Source organism: Amblyraja radiata, chromosome 22, assembly GCF_010909765.2.
Source record: "Amblyraja radiata isolate CabotCenter1 chromosome 22, sAmbRad1.1.pri, whole genome shotgun sequence".
Lineage (NCBI taxonomy): Eukaryota > Metazoa > Chordata > Chondrichthyes > Rajiformes > Rajidae > Amblyraja > Amblyraja radiata.
Window position 1 is genome coordinate 28,562,514 of NC_045977.1, and position 21,299 is coordinate 28,583,812.

The following is a 21,299-nucleotide window of genomic DNA, read 5'->3' on the forward strand; positions in this document are numbered from 1 at the left end:
CTGAGGAATATCGTCCAGCAAACTTCAAAAAATACCTTAGCTCCTGAAGATAATTGAGGAAGCCGGCAGAATAAGAACAGCAAGGCATTAGCCTGTGTTACTGGACATGTTGCACCTGAATTCCAGAGTGGCCATTCTTTGTCTCCTCCATGCCTAACACCTTTATGATCCATTCTCGGTATAAAATCCCCATAATAATCAGTGTAGCCTTTGATCTTTCAACACAACCAATACTCTCAAATCAATTTTTGTGGGGAAATAGCTCGGTTAGATTTAACATATAACATATAACATATAACAATTACAGCACGGAAACAGGCCATCTCGGCCCTACAAGTCCGCGCCGAACAATTTTTTTCCCTTAGTCCCACCTGCCTGCACTCATACCATAACCCTCCATTCCCTTCTCATCCATATGCCTATCCAATTTATTCTTAAATGATACCAACGAACCTGCCACCACCACTTCCACTGGAAGCTCATTCCACACCGCTACCACTCTCTGAGTTATTTAGATTGCTGTCAGGAGAACTATTTGCATTCTCAACATGCTGACTGCACATAAATAGTAAGATTAAACGAGAACTTACCAGTTTGAAGTTTGATCGTTATTTTATGAGGAGTAACGTTGAGGGATTACGTGAAGAACCCCGCCAGGACGCAACCGTGTCATTCTTCAAAGCAGCGGTGTGAACTCACAGATAACTGTAATGACTAAACATAGTAAGATTAGAGAAGAGATACCAGTTGAGTATATGATCAAGGGTGGGAGCGGAGGGCACGTAATCCCTCAACGTTACTCCTCATAAAATAACGATCAAACTTCAAACTGGTAAGTTCTCGTTTAATCTTACTATTTTACTTCGGAGTCACGTGAGTGACTACGTGAAGATTTTAAAGCTCTGTGATTTCATGCCGTGGAAACGAGTCCATGCATCACATCTGCCTTGATTATGGGGAGAATAGTGTTAACATCATTAGACATCAATACGATATTGAAAACCCAACGATAAATATATTAACACCAAATTATAGCCCCTATTTATGGGGTAAATTATATTACAGAACTTAAAATCGTTCCTGCAAATGTTCCAGGTTCAATGACTGGTTTGTTATAAAATCGTTGGAAAGTTTTCTCCGTTGACCATCCTGCTGTCTTGAGGATTTGGTCCATAGGAACATCCAACTTCATAGCTGCCGATGTAGCTGCAGCCCTGGTGGAGTGCGATTTAAAAATGCTAGTGTCTACTCCAGCCTTTATTAGGACCTGTTTTAGCCATCTAGAGATGGTCTGGACTGTCACTGTTTTGAGTGGCTGTTTGTAGCTGATTAAAAGTGACAATTCTTTCCCTCTGATGATCTTAGTATACTCCATATATAATAGTAAGTGTGTTACAATACAGAGACGATCATCTGTCGGGTAGGCCCTGAATTCTGTTTTTAGGCCTGCTGACCCCTGTCTGTTTTGTTTGACTAATTCATTGATGTGAAAAGTTAAATTTCCAGATGAAATAGTCATGTTGTCCAGCCTTAGTTTCTGTAGTGACTGGACCCTTTGTGCCGTGACCAAGGCCATCAGCATGACTGTTTTCATAGTCAGTTTCTGTGGGGACAGAGCTGTAGCTGGAGACCAGTTTCTTAACATGGTCAGTACAATGCTCACATCCCATATTTGGGAGTACCTGGTTCTTGGGGGATTAACATTAAAAATGCCCCTCATGAGTTTGGTTACCAGGGTGTGTCCCAACAGAATGCCGCTCTGTTCCTTGCCACAGGTATGTTGACAGAGCACTTCTGGCGCAGTTGATGGCACTATGACTGAGCCTCTCATCGTAATGGAGGCTTGCCAGGAATTCCAGAACAGACGGGATGTTCATAGATCTGTGGGTGATGTTTATTGTTGTGACAGTACTTCCCATTTCTTGATGACACCAAGTACTGTTTTTTGGTGGACTGTCTGTGGGCCGCTGAAATAATATCCACTGTTCGGTCCGTCAGTCCCAGGTGTAGTAGAGGTGCTTTCAAACTACAAATTAATAGGTTTATATAATTATGACATGGGTAACTTCTCCTTGTTGCGGGATGAACCAGTAAATTAGGTCTATGATGGATGGTGATGCATGGTTCTAATACCATGTCGAGTATCACCGGGACCCATGGTTGAGTAGGCCAATTGGGTACTATCAAAATACCAGACGCGGAGTCTTGCTGTATATTCCTAAATACCCGACTGATGAGGCAGAAAGGAGGGAATGCATAAATAAACAATCCCCCAATGCAGCGAAAATGCATCTGTTGCCACTGCCCCAGGTTCTGGTTCCCATGAACATAATTCGATAGCTGGTGTGAGCCTGGATGCGAATAGGTCGATATCTGGTGTTCCATACCGTGCTGTAATTTCAGCAAATACATTTTTATCCAACATCCATTCAGTGTTTTCATTGAATTTGCGTGACCTGGTGTCTGCCACTAAATTTAGTTTACCTGGTAAGTAGGTAGCTGATATCCAAATATCTCTCTCTGGATACACTATTGCCAAATTGTGTTGGCCAGACTGTCACATAATGTCGATTTGTTTCCACCCATATGGGTGATATATGCTACCACGGTGGTGTTGTCAATTTGTAGTCTAACATGCTGGTGATATAACCCAGAACGATATGACTTAAGGCCATGGAATGCACTTAACATTCCCAGGTAGTTTATGCCCAGTGTTTGTAATAATGATGCCTCCTGTGCATTCCATCTCCCCCACAGCTGGAGATGGAATTGGTAGCACCCCATCCAAGTGCACTGGCATCAGTTTGTAGATCCATAGACGGGTAGCTGATAATATTTGGATTGGAACAATGCCTAATGTTATCTTTCCACCATTTTAGTTCCATTATGGCCTCTGTTGGTAGCTTCATTGGTCTGTCAAAATGACCACCATAATTTTTGAGTGCTCGTATTTTAGCCCTCTGTAATTTTTGATAATGTAAAGGTCCGATTTGTGTGGCTGGAAACGCAGCCACTATAATGCCAATTATTCTTTCTACCAGTCTGATGGATGGTTTTGTGATGTCAATGATTTTGCTGCAAGCCTCCATGAAGGCTGTAACCTTTTCTTTCGGCAAAGTCACTGACATGTGAACTGTGTTAAGGGTGAACCCCAGATGATCCATTGTGTTAAATAACATCTGTGGTCACCTCTAATGGGTACTGTATAGTAAGCATCTTTTAAACGATGCTTGCCATGTAGTAACCTAGGAAATCAATTGCTTAGCAGTAACAAAGGTTTCCATCTAGTAATGAATATATAGTACGAAAGTATTCAAATTAGTCAAATCTATGATGATGCGGCAACCACCATCTTGTTTATGATAAAGATTTTGGACTCGAATTCCAGTGATTTGTGTTGGGTTTCCTCCATTACTCCTTTTTTATATGGCCACTGTAGTTCAGCATGCGCTTTTGATTTTTCTTTGCCTGTAAGCATGAACATTCGGTTCGGTACATGCTGATCTGGAGGATTATGTTTTTGTATAAATTCTATGGTATAACCCTATACTTCTGAAAATATAAGTGTCGGTAGTTAATTTATTCCATGCATCCAGATAGAATTGTAATCTCCCACCAACCTCGTAAGGAACCAGGCCCACCTACCTCCATGGTTACTATTGGTAGGTTTGTTACTTTTTCGGCATCCTCCGTGGACGTTGAGGCGCCGGTGTCTGGATCTGTAGTTGGGTCGGTGTTGAGGGTTAGCGCATTCCCCAGGAAGGCCGGTCTGGGCCATGGCCTAAAAAGACCGATGTTGAGTGTTCCTGGCCTTTGAGCTTTCACCAGTTTGTCTTGGCCGACTGGTGGTGCGTAGGGGTGCTTTTTCCTGGCCAAAGTAGTTTTTAGACGTTGCTTTAATGAGCCCCAGGGTTTTACCCTCTTCGTCAAGTTCTTTTACCTGTTTTGATAAGTTGCCTCCAAATAGTAATATTGGTGGTTTGGAGGTTCCAGGTTTGCATAGGCCTGCAAATTAGGGTCTAAAGCCGGTTGGATGGCACTTCTTCCTAATGCTGTTTACTCTTATTGGTAGTTGCAAAATAAAGCCAGTGCATCCTGGTGATCTTGTGTCATGTCTTTTTCGTTTATTGTGCGGGCGAAAACCGTAATTCCCGCTGTCAGGACTTTCAGAACTTTCTGTAGTTTCAAGTCCCTGGCTCTGATTGAGGCTCCGACATGTTTTCAAATACACTGGTTGACACTGGGAACATTCAGTGTTTTGCAGTTCCCTGGTGGTAAGTGCCTTGCTGTGGTGTCCAATAATGCCTGTCCTTATAGCTGGTTGAATGACAAGTAGTCGATACTTGCAGCTATTTTAGGTTCCAGGTTTTGGCCAGTTTGGTCGGGTTGAATAAACTGGGACACCATATCCAATAGGTTTTCTTGCACCCCATGTGCACTAGGGGTATGTTCTGCACCCCTCTTCAGGGTCAGCCCAGAATTGACCCCCTGTGCTCCCCTCTGATGAGGGAGAAACACTGTGCAGCCCTACAAGAGGTACTGCTGTAGGACTTACTAGCTGCCCACTGTGACTAGTCTCCATCTCCCGGAGCCTGTCACTTTGGAGTATTTGCTCCAACAGCCGCTCCAACTGGCTCCAATGCTCTCGGGCACTGGCCACTCGCGGCTGCTCCAGTTCCTGCAGCCGCTCCAACCGGCTCCAATGCTCACGGGCACTGGCCGTCGCAGCTGCTCTTGTTCCCCACTTCCAGCCGCTCCAACCGGCTCCAATGCGCACGGGCAATGGCCGCTCGCGGCTGCTCCTGAAGCCGCTCCAACCGGCCCCAATGCTCACGGGCACTGGCCGCTCGCGGCTATTCAGAGTCGGACTCATCGGAGTCAACGACTCTGTTAGTTTTTTGCTTCGCTCTACCGCCCGGCCGTGGCCGGTGCGGGAGCGAAGTCGGGCACAGCTGTTCCCATTTCGGGAGATTGGCGTGCCGTTGGCTGCTGCTGCTGGCTGCCCGCAACTCCACGGTTCTCCCCCGCCAGCTTTTTCGCAGCCTTCGTGGATCTGGTCCATGTCTCCACCTGTAAGGTAAGTGGAAGGAACGCAGAGTCTCCTTACCTGCTGTTCCCGGCTTTCAAATTCTGCCGCTAAGGGGAACGTCGTTCCCCCTGCTGTGACTCGTTGCAATGCGTGTAGCGATATGTCACGCATGCGTCCTGGCGGGGTTCTTCACGTAGTCACTCACGTGACTCCGAAGTAAAATAATACATTTCTTCCAGTTTGAATTTGTTGCAGTTGTATGTTTTGAACTATGCAAAAATCAGACTCGAAGGAGTCATTCAATAGATACAGATGCTTGTTACTTTCTCATTAATGTTTGTATTTGTGTGTTTGTGTGTAGATGGCTTTGCACCCGTATTTCAATGCTTTGTTATTTCCCAGCCTGATGTGAAGCCCCAGACTAGTTCCCCTGTTCCATCTGCTCACCGTTGCAACCAAGTGTAGGTGTGAAGACTGCTCCTGGTGAGACTGCAATGATAATCTACCTCATTGGAGACTTTACTGGACTTTATCTTGCACCAAACATTATTCACGTTATTCCTTTCATTACGTATCTGTACACTGTGGATGGCTTGATCGTAATCATGCATTGTCTTTCCGGTGACTGGTTAGCATGCACCAAAGGTTTTTCACTGTACCTCGGTCCACGTGACAATAGTAAACTAAACTCATGAGAAGATGGAGACACAAGGAGCTGCTGGAATCTGGAGTAAAACACAAGGTGCTGGAGTAACTCAGCGGGGTCAGGTAGCATCTCTGGTGGGAATGGATAGGCGGCCTTTCAGGTTGGGACCCTTCTTCAGACTGATTTACCAACAAAAAGCCAGGCATAGCTGGGATGCATGTGACTGCCCATAGCTACACGTATGACACAAGGAAAGCGAGATAGAGAAGTTGTTGAGGGTAAGGACAAGTTGCCCCTGGTGGAGGAGAGTGCTACTGGAGGGGAATTGATTGGGTAGGAAAGAACTGCACACGCTGCTTTAAATCGCAGAGAGACACAAAATACTGGAGCAACTCAGCGGGACAGGCAGCATCTCTGGAGAGAAGGAATGGGTGATGTTTCGGGTCGAGACCCTTCTTCAAACTCATTGATTGGGTCTCTGTTCAAGGGAGAACCTCTGAGACCTTCCTGGTGGGAATGGAGGTATAAATAGACTGGACATCCATGGTGAAGCTAAGGCAATAGATGCCCAGGAATGAGTGGATGAAGAGCGTGTGAGGTTTCTCAGAGGTAGTTTGGATGGAACTGGACAAGGTGTGACAAGATATAATTGATATATTTGTAGACGAGTTTGGTGGGCAGTAGCAGGTAGAAACAATGGGAGAGTCCTATCCGTATTCATTCCCTCCAAAGATGCTGCCTGACCTGCTGCATTACTCCAGCACTTTGTGTTTTACTCATGACGAGAAACTGTCTGCCTTTGGTGTTGAATGTACAACCTTCTTGGCCTCTTTGTTTTTGATAAGCAATAATAAGCATTGTAAATCTTCATAATGCATTCGTTCAACCTTACCCAAAGGATTGAGCGTCATGGATATCTCCACTGGAATGATGTGTCCCACTGCCAATTGTGCCAATATATGGGATCAATAGATAAAACACAAAAAACAAATGCTAGTAATCTATAATTACAGAGAATAATTGAGTCGTACAGCACGGGGTCCTTCAGCCCAACTTGCTCATGCCGATGAGGATGTCCCATCTACACTAGTCCCACCTTTGGCCCATTTCCCTCTAAACCTTTCCTACCCATGCATCTATCCACATGTCTTTTAAATGTTGTTATAGTACCTGCCCCAACTACCTCCTCTGGCAGCTCGTTCCATACACCCACCACCCTCTTTGTGAAAGGTTGCCACTGATTAAAATAGAAGCAGAAATTGCTGGAGATAATCCACAGGACAGGCGGCATCTGGAGGGACAGAAAATAGTCAGCAACCTGAGATGTTGACTTTGTTTCTTTCTCCTCAGCTGCTGTCTGACCTGCTGCGTATTTTCACCAAGTTCTGTCCATATTTTATCGGCTTAATTGCCAGGCAAAGCTGATGAATATCAGCAGCAAACCTTGAGGTCAATGTTATGTTCCTCGAAAACAGTCACAGTTAAGTTGTTCTGCCCTCCAGGATCAACCGAGATGAGAAGAACTTTTTTCACACAGAGAGTGGTGAATCTCTGGAACTCTCTGCCACAGAGGGTAGTCGAGGCCAGTTCATTGGCTATATTTAAGAGGGAGTTAGATATGGCCCTTGTGGCTAAGGGGATCAGAGGGTATGGAGAGAAGGCAGGTACGGGATACTGAGTTGGATGATCAGCCATGATCATATTGAATGGCGGTGCAGGCTCGAAGGGCCGAATGGCCTACTCCTGCACCTAATTTCTATGTTTCTATGTTAACAGGCATATTCAGGCACAATCTCTCATGGCAAGCCATCAGTAAGTTCCATGGCTCTATCCTGATTCGTGGGGTAATGATAAAAAACTCACCAAAAACACTGGAAGTATGGAAAGCTGAGGATGGCAAGGAAGGAATTCTAATACAATGCCCCTTTCACAACTCATCATCCGAAAGCACTTTAAATCCGACTAAATGTTTTGAAGTTTAGGAAGGAACTGGTTTAAATCGAAGATAGATGCCAAATGCTGGAGTAACTCAGCGGGACAGGCAGCATCTCTGGAGAGAAGGAATGGGTGACGTTTCGGATCGAGATCCGAAACGTCACCCATTCCTTCTCTCCAGAGATGCTGCCTGTCCCGCTGAGTTACTCCAGCATTTTGTACCCACAAATGTTTTGAAGCACTGTGCACGGAGCATTGGTCAGATAACCCACAGAGAGGGCAAGCAGGCTTTTGGGCTTAACATCCCATCCAGAAGATGGCATTGGCCAGCAATTTAACACTCTGTGCTCTACAGCAGTCCACTGGAGAGAGGTGTGAAGCTATACTTCCCGCTCAGAAATCAAGCTCCTATGTAATGAGTTGCAGCACCCGGCTGGAAGAACGGAATTACGTGGCAGGTGAATAATGGGTCTATCAAATTATTAAGCATCTTCTTCCTCTTCAGACGTTGAATAATCTCCAGCACTTCTTGTGCTGACGCACGATTTGAACAATCCCTGCATTTCTTCAGTGGACTGAAGGCAAAGTCAGCCCAAAGACTCAGATCTAAAGCTCATGATGTACCAAGCAGCAGAGACATGGTCTACATACTGCAGGCAGACTGAGCACTGCCAAACTTTTCTGTAAATCTGCTGGTGGCATTGGTGCACCAATGCCAGCATCTGTTCGCAGGCCATCAACCAAGCACCCACAAACACTTCCAGTGGCTTTGCCCCATCCTCCCCACACCTGACCCCAGATGCTCCGAACAGGAGCACTATCCCGAGCTCCATCACGGCAGAGATACAGTATCCAGGAGCACATTATCCAAAGATATCTAGGACCTATTGGAGCAAGGAGGTCCTACTGCAGTGGTACAAGGCCCTGGTGAGACCACACCTGGAGTTTTGTGTGCAGTTTTGGTCTCTTAATTTGAGGAAGGACATCCTTGCTATTGAGGGAGTGCAGCATAGGTTCACCAGGTTAATTCCCTGGGGTAGCGGGACTGACATATGATGAAGGAATGGATCGATTGAGTTTAGATTCACTGGAATTTAGAAGGGATAATATAGAAACATACAAAATCCTTAAGGGATTGGACAGGCAGATGCAGGAAAAATGTTCCCGATTTTGGACGAGTTCAGAACCAGGGGTCACCTTTTAAGAATGTGGGGTAGGTCATTAGGGCTGAGATGAGGCAAAACCTTTTCACCCAGTGAGTTGTGAATCTGTGGAATTCTCCGCCACAGAAGGCAGTGGAGGCAAATTCCCACTTGTATTCAAGAAAGAGTTAGATATAGCTCTTAGGGCTAACGGAATCAAGGGATATGGGGAGAAAGCAGGAACGGGGTACTGATTTTGGATGATCAGCCATAATCATATTGAATAGCGGTGCTGGCTCGAAAGGTCGAATGGCCTACTCCTGCACCTATTTTCTATGTTTCTAAATAGTGAAAGCATGTCATATTCACATCAATCTGTGGGATGCTTGACTCAAAGTAAGCATCAGGGAAGTTGCCGACTGCTTCAAATATTTCCACTGGGAGCACTGGAAGCACAAGTAAATAATCCAACCTACTCTTCCCAACCACAAAGCTCCACCCATCCCTGTGTGACCGAAACTCTGGCTGAAGTGAGAGCAAGTCACTGTCTACCACAAGGGACTTGCTCAGAATCAAAGTTTAGTTTAGTTTAATTCAGAGATATAGCTGGGTAAAGTGGCCCTTTGGCCCACCGAGTCCTCACCGACCAGCAATCACCCCTCACACTAGCTCTAACCTACGCACTAGGGACAATTTACAATTTTACCAAAGGTTATTAAGCTACAAGACTTTACTCTGTCATCTTTGGGATGTGGGAGGAAACCGCAGCACCCGGGGAAAGCCTACATGGTCCCGGGGAGAACGTACAAACTCCGTACAGACAGTGCTATATTCAGGATTGAACCCGGGACACTGGCGGTGTGAGACAGCAACTCTACTGCTGCGCCACCGTGCTGCCCCAAGTTGGTGCTAAATGTTGTCTCATCATTATAACAGATCTTGACTTTACTCTTAAAAGGTGTCCATTTAGTTCAGTTGTAGAGAATGATACCCAAAGCCTGCAGAAATTCCCGTAGAAAAATCGAAGAGGTCCTGAAAGGAGAATTTAGGGAGTTAGGAGGGGAGTTAAAGAGAAGGACTGCAAAGGTAACAATCTCGGGATTACTGCCTGTGCCACGCGACAGTGAGAGTAGGAATGGAGCGAGGTGGAGGATAAATGTGTGGCTGAAGGACTGGTGCAGAGGGCAGGGATTCAAATTTCTGGATCATTGGGACCTCTTTTGTGGAAGGTGCGACCTGTACAAAAAGGATGGGTTGCACTTGAACCCGAGGGGGACCAATATCCTGGCGGGGAGATTTGCAAAGGCTACTGGGGAGACTTTAAACTAGAACGGTTGCGGGGAGGGACTCAAATAGAGAAAGCTAGTAGACAGTGTGTGAGGCAGGAGGCAGAGGGGGTGGAAGCAATAGGTGGCAAGGTGAAAAGTAAAAGTGGCAGGCAGACAAATCCAGGGCAAAAATCAAAAAGGGCCACTTTTCAACATAATTGTAAAAGGGGTAAGAGCGTTGTAAAAACAAGCCTGAAGGCTTTGTGTCTCAATGCAAGGAGCATTCGTAAAAAGGTGGATGAGTTGAATGTGCAGATAGCTATTAATGATTATGATATAGTTGGGATCACGGAGACATGGCTCCAAGGTGATCAAGGCTGGGAGCTGAACATCCAGGGATATTCAATATTCAGGAGGGATAGACAGAAAGGAAAATGAGGTGGGGTAGCGTTGCTGGTTAGAGAGGAGATTAACGCAATGGAAAGGAAGGACACTAGCTTGGAGGATGTGGAATCGGTATGGGTAGAGCTGCGAAACACTAAGGGGCAGAAAACGCTAGTGGGTGTTGTGTACAGGCCACCGAACAGTAGTAGTGAAGTTGGGGATGGCATCAAACAGGAAATTAGAAATGCGTGCAACAAAGGTAAAATAGTTATAATGGGTGACTTCAATCTACATATAGATTGGGTGAATCAGATTGGCAGGGGTGCTGAGGAAGAGGATTTCTTGGAATGTATGCGGGATAGTTTTCTAAACCAACATGTAGAGGAACCAACGAGAGAGCAGGCTATTCTAGACTGGGTATTGAGTAATGAGGAAGAGTTAGTTCGCAGTCTTGTTGTGCGTGCCCCCTTGGGCAAGAGTGACCATAATATGGTTGAGTTCTTCATTGGGATGGAGAGTGACATTGTTAATTCAGAAACAATGGTTCTGAACTTAAAGAAAGGTAACTTTGAGGGTATGAGACGTGAAGTGGCCAAGATTGACTGGCAATTAATTCTAAAAGGGTTGACGGTGGATATGCAATGGAAGGCATTTAAAGACTGCATGGATAAACTACAAAAATTGTTCATCCCAGTTTGGCAAAATAATAAATCAGGGAAGGTAGTGCATCCGTGGATAACAAGGGAAATCAGGGATAGTATCAAAGCAAAAGATGAAGCGTACAAATTAGCCAGAAAAAGCAGCATACCAGAGGACTGGGAGAAATTCAGAGACCAGCAGAGGAGGACAAAGGGCTTAATTAGGAAAGGGAAAATAGATTATGAAAGAAAACTGGCAGGGAACATAAAAACTGACTGCAAAAGTTTTTATAGATACGTGAAGAGAAATAGATTAGTTAAAACAAGAGTACTTAAGGAAGTAGCCAGAAATAGTGGATGCATTAGTGATAATTTTTCAAAACTCTTTAGATTCTGGAGCAGTTCCTGAGGATTGGAGGGTAGCTAACGTAACCCCACTTTTTAAGAAGGGAGGGAGAGAGAAAACGGGGAATTACAGACCAGTTAGTCTAACATCGGTAGTGGGGAAACTGCTAGTCAGTTATTAAAGATGGGATAGCAGCACATTTGGAAAGTGGTGAAATCATTGGACAAAGTCAGCATGGATTTATGAAAGGTAAATCATGTCTGACGAATCTTATAGAAGTTTTCGAGGATGTAACTAGTAGCGTGGATAGGGGAGAACCAGTGGATGTGGTGTATCTGGACTTCCAGAAGGCTTTCGACAAGGTCCCACATAAGAGATTAGTATACAAACTTAAAGCACACGGTATTGGGGGTTCAGTATTGATGTGGATAGAGAACTGGCTGGCAAACAGGAAGCAAAGAGTAGGAGTAAACGGGTCCTTTTCACAATGGCAGGCAGTGACTAGTGGGGTACCGCAAGGCTCAGTGCTGGGACCCCAGCTATTTACAATATATATTAATGATCTGGACGAGGGAATTGAAGGCAACATCTCCAGGTTTGCGGATGACACTAAGCTAGGGGGCAGTGTTAGCTGTGAGGAGGATGCTAGGAGACTGCAAGGTGACTTGGATAGGCTGGGTGAGTGGGCAAATGTTTGGCAGATGCAGTATAATGTGGATAAATGTGAGGTTATCCACTTTGGTGGCAAAAACAGGAAAGCAGACCATTATCTAAATGGTGGCCGATTAGGAAAAGGGGAGATGCAACAAGACCTGGGTGTCATGGTACACCAGTCATTGAAAGTGGGCATGCAGGTGCAGCAGGCAGTGAGGAAAGCGAATGGTATGTTAGCTTTCATAGCAAAAGGATTTGAGTATAGGAGCAGGGAGGTTCTACTACAGTTGTACAGGGTCTTGGTGAGACCACACCTGGAGTATTGCGTACAGTTTTGGTCTCCAAATCTGAGGAAGAACATTATTGCCATAGAAGTGCAGAGAAGGTTCACCAGACTGATTCCTGGGATGTCAGGACTTTCATATGAAGAAAGACTGGATAGGCTCGGCTTATACTTGCTAGAATTTAGGAGATTGAGGGGGGATCTTATAGAAACTTACAAAATTCTTAAGGGGTTGGACAGGCTAGATGCAGGAAGATTGTTCCCGATGTTGGGGAAGTCCAGGACAAGAGGTCACAGCTTAAGGATAAGGGGGAAATCCTTTAAGACCGAGATGACTAGAACATTTTTCACACAGAGAGTGGTGAATCTCTGGAACTCTCTGCCACAGAGGATAGTTGAGGCCAGTTCAATGGCTATATTTAAGAGGGAGTTGGATGTGGCCCTTGTTGCTAGGGGGATCAGGGGGTACGGAGAGAAGGCAGGTACGGGATACTGAGTTGGATGATCAGCCATGATCATATTGAATGGCGGTGCAGGCTCGAAGGGCCGAATGGCCTACTCCTGTACCTATTTTCTATGTTTCTAACTATAGATAGTTATTAATATTACAAAGGTCACCATGTTACAATCCTGCAAAAAACTACTTGGAATATTAATAGAAGCTGTACCACTTAAAAACTATAAGTAGATGATGTGGATACTTTGAAATACCTCAGGCTATGGGCGAGACAGGATGTGATGATTATAGGACTGGTTTTTTTTTTGGTTTTTTTTTAAATTTGAAGTACAGTATATTACATTAATACACATCACATATATCTTATTACATTTGTGGTACCACTTCGTTTTTCGAGCTTTAAAAAAGGTAGAAATAAAAGAAGTAAGGAAAGTGAGCAAGAATCGTGAAGGTGCAGGAAAGTGTTGGGAAAAGAAAGCCCCTTAGGGAAGAAGTTAGAGAAGGAAGTAAAGAAAGGAAATAGACCCTAGAAAGAAAAGAGAAAAAAAAGGAAAAACAATCGCTCTATTATAACACAAAAAAGGATATACCAACCGTGTTTTAATTTTTTTATTTTATACCCCCCGTTACCAGATCCTGGTACCATTTATATTTTAAATTACTATTGCACCTTATGCTTGTAATAGTTCCATAAATGCAGACCATGTCTTTTGGAAGTGGTCTGCTTTGCCTGCTAGGAGGAGTCTCATCTCTTCCAGGTGTAGTGTTTCGAACATGTTTGAAATCCACATTTTTATTGTTGGTATTGGAGCGTTTTTACAAAATTTGAGTATAAGCTTTTTTCCCATTATTAGCCTGTAATTAAGTAAGTTCTTTTGAAACACGTTTAGTTCGGGGTTACCTTCCGATATTCCAAAAATGATCCATTCTGCTTTTGGTACAAGTTTTTGGATGATTATAGGACTGTTGAACAACTGTTGAGTATAGGAGCAGGGAGGTTCTACTGCAGTTGTACAGGGTCTTGGTGAGACCACACCTGGAGTATTGCGTACAGTTTTGGTCTCCAAATCTGAGGAAGGACATTATTGCCATAGAGGGAGTGCAGAGAAGGTTCACCAGACTGATTCCTGGGATGTCAGGACTGTCTTATGAAGAAAGACTGGATAGACTTGGTTTATACTCTCTAGAATTTAGGAGATTGAGAGGGGATCTTATAGAAACTTATAAAATTCTTAAGGGGTTGGACAGGCTAGATGCAGGAAGATTGCTCCCGATGTTGGGGAAGTCCAGGACAAGGGGTCACAGCTTAAGGATAAGGGGGAAATCCTTTAAAACCGAGATGAGAAGAACTTTTTTCACACAGAGAGTGGTGAATCTCTGGAACTCTCTGCCACAGAGGGTAGTTGAGGCCAGTTCATTGGCTATATTTAAAAGGGAGTTAGATGTGGCCCTTGTGGCTAAGGGGATCAGAGGGTATGGAGAGAAGGCAGGTACGGGATACTGAGTTGGATGATCAGCCATGATCATATTGAATGGCGGTGCAGGCTCGAAGGGCCGAATGGCCTACTCCTGCACCTAATTTCTATGTTTCTATGTTTCTATCTGTTGGACTGTCACATTTAGAAAGCAGACAATGTGTGCATGGTGGCAAAATCCACTTGTGTCTGTCGGACTGGGAATTACATAGAAAGTACAGGTAATTCAGCCCATCGAGTCTGCTCGTGTTTATCCTTGGCCTCATGGCATGACATCCCAGTCATTTTTTCTGTGTCATCACCTTAAATACAGTGGCACAGCTGTTGTTTCACAGCGAAGGAGCCACAGGTTCGATCCGAACCTCGGGTACAGTTTGTGTGGAGTTTGCACGTTTTCAGTGTACTGTGTGGGTTTCCACCGGGTGCTCCGGTTTCCTCTCACAAGGGAATGCCACGGTGGCGCAGTGGTAGAGTTGCTGCCTTACAGAGCCGGAGACCCGGGTGGGTTTTCTCAGAGATCTTCGGTTTTCTCCCACACTCCAAAGACGTACAGGTATGTAAGTGATTTGGCTTGGTGTATGTAGGATTGTGGAAGTGTGCGGGGACTGCTGGTCTCGGTGCGGACTCGGTGGGCCTGAGGGCCTGTTTCTACACTGTATCTCTAAACTAAACTAAACTAAACTAAACTAAACTAAACTTAACTCTGGACCAGGCAGCATCTGAGGAGGCAAAGAGATCGTTGATGATCGGAGCTGTGGCGGCAGCGGCAGCGGCGACCCGACTCGGCCTCGGAGCTGTGGCGGTGGCAACGGTGACCTGACTCAGCCTCAGAGCTGTGGCGGCAGCGGAGACCTGACTGGGCCCCGGAACTGTGGCGGCGGCAGCGGCGACCCGACTCGGCCCCGGAACTGTGGCGGCGGAAGCTGCGACCCGACTTGGCCTCAGAGCTGTGGCGGCGGCGGCAGCGGAGACCCGACTCAGCCCCGGAGCTGTGGCGGCAGCAGCAGCAGCGGCGACCCGACCGGGCCTCGGAGCTGTGGCGGCGGCGGCAGCGGAGACCCGACTGGGCCTCGGAGCTGTGGTGGTGGCGGCAGCGGAGACCCGACTCGGCCTCGGAGCTGTGGCGGCAGCAGTGACCACCCACAGAGTTTGAACCGGCCCGTTCGCGGAGCCCGGTTGAGCCGCAGGAGTAACCATCACCCGGTGGGGGTCACAACATCTGGAGCCTGGATCGCCTCGGTGCAGAGGGAGAACAAAGAGGGAAGAGACAGAGACTTTAAGATTTTGCCTTCCATCACAGTGAGGAGATGTTTGGTGAACTCACTGTGGCGGATGTTAAATTTGTGTTGATTGTGTGTTTTTGTCATTTTTATTATATGTATGACTGCAGGGAAACAAAATTTTGTTCAGACCAAAAGGTCTGAATGACAAATAAATTCAATTCAATTCAATTCAGGTCAAGTCTCTGCAAGTCCTCCACAGATGTTGTTCAATGCATTGAGCTTATCTAGTAGTTAGCTTTTTTAGCAAGTAATATCAAATGTAATTATTGTTTAATAATTGTTTACAGAATGGTTGCAATACAGAGATCATTCAGCTCATTGAGTCCATAGTGAAGTAATAAAGTTGCCCTTTGAAGAGTAGATTTGAATTTACATCTCTGACTACCTCTGGCACTGCATTCCAGATTTGAACCAGTCACCGTGTGAAAATATTGTTCTTCATTACACTTTTGATCCTTTTACCCATCATCTTCATTCTGTTTCCCTGGTCCTGGACTTTTCCATCAATGGGAACAGATTATATTACAAGAACATGGCTCAGTCATAGAGTTGCTGCCTTACAGCGTCAGAGTCCCGGGCTTGATCCTGACTATGGGTGCTGTTTTTACGGAGTTTGTACATTCTCACTGTGACTACATGGGTTTTCTCTGGGTGCTCCAGTTTCCTCCCATGCTCCAAAGATGTACAGGTTTGTAGGTTAGTTGGCTTCTGTACAAAGATTGTAAATTGTCTCTAGTAAGTCGGATTGTGCTAATGTAATCGCCGGCTCAGCACACTCAGATGCACAGTTTCTGCACTGTCTCGAAAGTCTAAACATGGTATAACAGGAGCAGGACTGCCTACAGGCCCCTCAAGCCTGTCCTGCCATTCAAAATGATCATGGCTGATTTGCTCCAGGCATCAACTCCTCCTCTCTGCCAGTGTCCCATAGCCCTTAATTCATCTATCCTTCAAATATTTACCAATCTTCACCACAAATAGTTTCAATAATCTCTCCTCCGGCAGTAGCCGGGGCAGAAAATTCCAGAGATTCGCACTCGCAAAGGGAAGAAATATCCACACACCTCAGTTTTAAATGACCATCCTCTTATCTTGCCCCCTTCTTTGTGAGTCTAAACTAATACCATTCATGATCTAAAATAACTTAATCCAACCCACAACCTCACCTCAACAACAAGCTACGATGGGCTTTGCACTGTTAAGGTTGCACTACATACTTTTTTTTGCACTATCATGGTCTGGTTGACCGAGAATAACTGATAATTCATCATATATTTATTTGTGGTGCTGTTGCGTTTAATATGCTTGTAAATCTTCAGCTAGTAAGAATTTCATTACTCTGGTCCCGATGATTAAAGCACAATAAAACACTTTTGACTCTTTACTCTCAATAATTTAATATAGTTCCAGGTATTCTTGAGTGTTTGCTCATATTTTATTTTGTGTTCATTGTATCTACATTTTTATTATTTTTATGTAAATGTTCCTGAATGTCATTCTGAAATATTGAATATAATTGACGGCCAGCTAGGCTGGATCACAGCTCAGCCATCATAGTTTAGTTTAGAGATACAGTGCGGAAACAGGTCACCAAATCTGCGCTGACCATTTTTTAACATATACTAACCTACACACTAGGGACAATTTACAATCTTTAACAAAGCCAATTAACCTACAAACCTATACGTCTTTGGAGTGTGAAAGGAAACCGGATCACCCGGGGAAAACCCACACAGTCATGGGGAGAATGTACAAACTCCGTACAGACAGCACCCAGAGTCAGGATCGAACCCGGGTCTCTGGCACTGTGAAGAAACAACACTACCGCTGCACAACTGGGCAGCTGTCAGATGTTAATCATGTGGCCTCAGTTACAGTGCAAGGCATTGCCATCAAAGCAGGGTCCCTACACTGGTCCATATCTGCTCGAGAGCCCAGATCAAAGCCCACTCTGGCTAAGGTGCAATGAGCCAGTAGCCACGGTCACTACGTAAAGTGTCGGCCAGTCAGGATGAGAAGAAATGTCTTCATCCAGGGAGTAATGAGCCACACCCAAAATGATAACAAGATTTAGTAGGTTTTTAGATAGTGAGCAAAATGAAGTGAGTGCAGGAAAGTTGCACTGAGGTAAATGATCTGCAGTGATCATATTGAAAGGCACAAGGGAATGAATGGCCTTGGCCTGGTTCTAGTTTTTTATGCTGAGTTGATAATAACAAACCTACAATGTGTAGGGCAGCATCGGTGGAAAGAGAAATAACTTAAATGTTTCCAGTCAAATATTCTGCATTCCTGATGAAGGATCTTCCAACATGAACCATTAATTCCCTTTCCCTCACCTCGGGCGAGGAGATGAAGGGTGAGATGTAAAGCCAGAGGGAGGGATGTAGGTGGAAGGGGGTATGGGGGAGAAGAAAAATGGGGAATAAAAGTGAAAATGGGGACCTGACATTGGGAGATGAGTCTTGAAGGAGGGAAAGAGTCAGTTACTTGTTGGAAGGGGGGGGGGGGCGGAGGAGAGAAATTGTTGGGAAAAAAGGCGCACATCATGGTGGGAGCAGAAGGCATTGGAAGGAAGGAATGAAGGGGTAGAGGAAGTATTAATTGAAATTGTAGTGTTCAATGGTCCATACTAATGAGTTGTAAGCTGCCCACGCAGAATACGAGGTGCTGTTTCTCCAGTGTGTGCATGGCCTCACCCTGGCAATGGAGGAGGTCAAGGACAGAAAGGTCAGTTTGGGAATGGGAAGGGGGGTTAAAATGGTTCGCAACCAGGCATTCCCCCAGACCTTGGCAGACCAAGTGCAAGTGGGCACAGGAGAGGAACCATGTTTACTAAAGAAAGAGTGTTCGCCAACCCGTTGATACTTCAATATTGGTCAATATTCCAGCATCTGCAGTTTCTTGGGTCTCTGGCAAAAGGTCTCAACAAGTTCTAGTGCCCTTCAGTTCTTGATGTTTGGACACATTTACACTGTTTTTGATTTTCTGTTTTTGGATTGAATTCTGTTTTTAATTTGTGTCTCTGTGATGTCTTTATTACTTGTTATATTCCGATTATATGTTTTTATTCCGATTACTATGTAAGGTGTCCTTGAGATGTCTGAAAGACGCCCATTAAATAAAATTTATTATTATTATTATTATTATTATTATTTAAAAACTATTAAACTGACTTAAAAAGGAAACGCAATCTTTCAAATTAATAGTGACACTTCTTAAAAACACAAACAATCTTTTTCCTTTTTGCACCAGGTCTGGCTGCTGTAGGATAAAAAAAAACAGATCTCCTGCACAATAAAATGAATCCCAGCATGATCAAAGTTCTTGGTTGTACAAAGAGAGAGCAAAAGCAAGCAGGTTTCATGGTCTGGTAATCTAGCAGTCAGAACCGGATATTCAGTGATTCCATGCTGGGCTGCGATATCTATATCCTCCCACATGACAAAGTTGGTAGCAGGTATGAGTTTCTCAGACAAACGCGATCCAAAAGTAGAACGTCTTTGCCACAGAAGTCAGTGGATATTTTTAAGGAAGATATAGATAGATTTTTGATTTGTACAGGTGTCAGTTATGGGGAGAAGGCAGGAGGTTGGTGTTAGGATGGAGAGATAGATCAGCCATGATTGTATGGTGGAGTAGGTTTGATAGGTGAATAGCCTAATTCTACTCCTATCACTTATGACATAACATGTCCAGTATCTTTTAACACTCTGCCGAGCCAATGACCAAGATCCCTCATCACTGCCACTGCTGTAGTCAATTCTCTGGTTACTCCCTCCAGGATCTTGGCATTCATCTTAGAGTGAGCTCACTGTTTTTAGAAAGGTTGAGCATCTTATTGTGAGAAACGTAGAGGTCATTCAGCTCATCAAGTCCATGACAGTTCTGAAGGGCCAATTCCCTTGGTCCCATTTCCCTTTCACTTTATTTCCATGTTGAGCATCAACTTATTTTCTCTCAGCTCCTCCTTGATTCCTTTACTACTTACCTGCACGAGGGCTCATTTCCCCAGTAGTTCTGGAATGTGAGCAAAAACTTGAGCACCTAGGAAAAACCTTGGTGGTCACAGACATGCAAATTCAACACAGACAGCATCCAAGATCAGGATCAACCATTGTAAGTGGAATCACTGAAGAATCAGTTCTGACTGCTATACTGCCATACCATGAAAAACTCTCTTAGTAAAACCAAAGCTTCTTGCATGCCATTTGGTCCTGCACTTTCAACAATTTGTCTTAATTTCCCCTATGTCTCTCCGCATTAAGATAGACACAAAAAGCTGGCGTAACTCAGCAGGATTGTTGCCAGTCTGAAGAAGGGTCTCAACTCGAAATGTCACTCATTCCTTCTCTCCAGAGATACTGCCTGTCCCGCTGAGTTACTCCAGCTTTTGAATTGAATTAAATAAATGTTATTAGCCAAGTATGTATACATACAAGGAATTTGCCTTGGTGATTTCCTCGCAAGTAGCAACACCATATAGAGTAGATAATTAAAAATAAAACATTATAACTTAAACATGTGAAGAATTAAATAAAATACCAGAACACAAGATGACACAACCATCATAGGTCTCATCTCGAACAATAATGAAACAGAATACCGCACTCAAACACACAAAGCAGTCACTTGGTGCACAGATGATAACCTCTCACTCAACACATCAAAAACACACGAACTCATCATTGATTTCAGACGTAAGGCACAACCCAAGACCCCCCTACTCATCTCAGGCGAACCCATATCCACCACTGACTCATACAAATTTCTTGGCACTCACATAAGCAATAACCTCAAATGGAAAATCAATTCAAATCACATCTACAAAAAAGCCAACCAAAGACTCTTCTTCCTCCGCCAGCTCAAGAAGTTTAGAGTAAGGAAACACCTCCTAATCAAATTCTACACAGCCATCATCCAAAGCATGCTCACTTCATCAATTACAGTCTGGTTCAGCAGTTTAGACACTCACTCCCGTAATAAATTACAACGCATAGTTAACAAAGCATCCAAAATCATCAGCACTCCCCTTCCATCAATAGAATCACTCCATCACAAACGGTCTGTGTCAAGGGTGAAGAAAATCATCTCTGATCCCTCCCACCCAGCTCACCACATCTTCCACCTGCTGCCATCAGGAAGGCGCTACAGCTCACTGTCCGCCAAGACATCTCGATTTAAAAACAGTTTTTACCCACACGCAATCCGAATTCTGAACACACTATGATAACAGCACATATCCTCCCCATGCATGTACTGTATATTGTATGATGTTGTGTTTTATGTTATGTTTGACGGGAATCAGCCTACCTTGTAACATCCTGTACTGAACCTGAATTCCACCAGCTTGACTGTGTGGTCATTAAATAATCTAATCTAATCTAATCTATAGACTTTTGGCTGTTGAGTAGAGCCACTGCTCATGAATAAAAGCTGTTTTTATGTCTGTCTGTGGCGGTTTTGACAGTCCAGAGTCGTTTTCCAGAGGGAAGTGTGTCTATCTTCGGTTTAAACCTACACACTCTCTCTCTGCATGAACATTGCATCATCTCATCTGTATGTATAGGAAGGAACTGCAGATGCTGGTGAATGCTGAAGATAGACACAAAGCGCGAGAGTAACTCAGTAGGCCAGGCAGCATTGCTGGAGAAAAGGAATAGGTGATGGTTTGGGTCGGAACCCTTTCTCAAAATACAATAACTGATCTTGAACATTTCTGCAAACCACTGACTCGGAGGAAGATAGAAAGAAAGAGT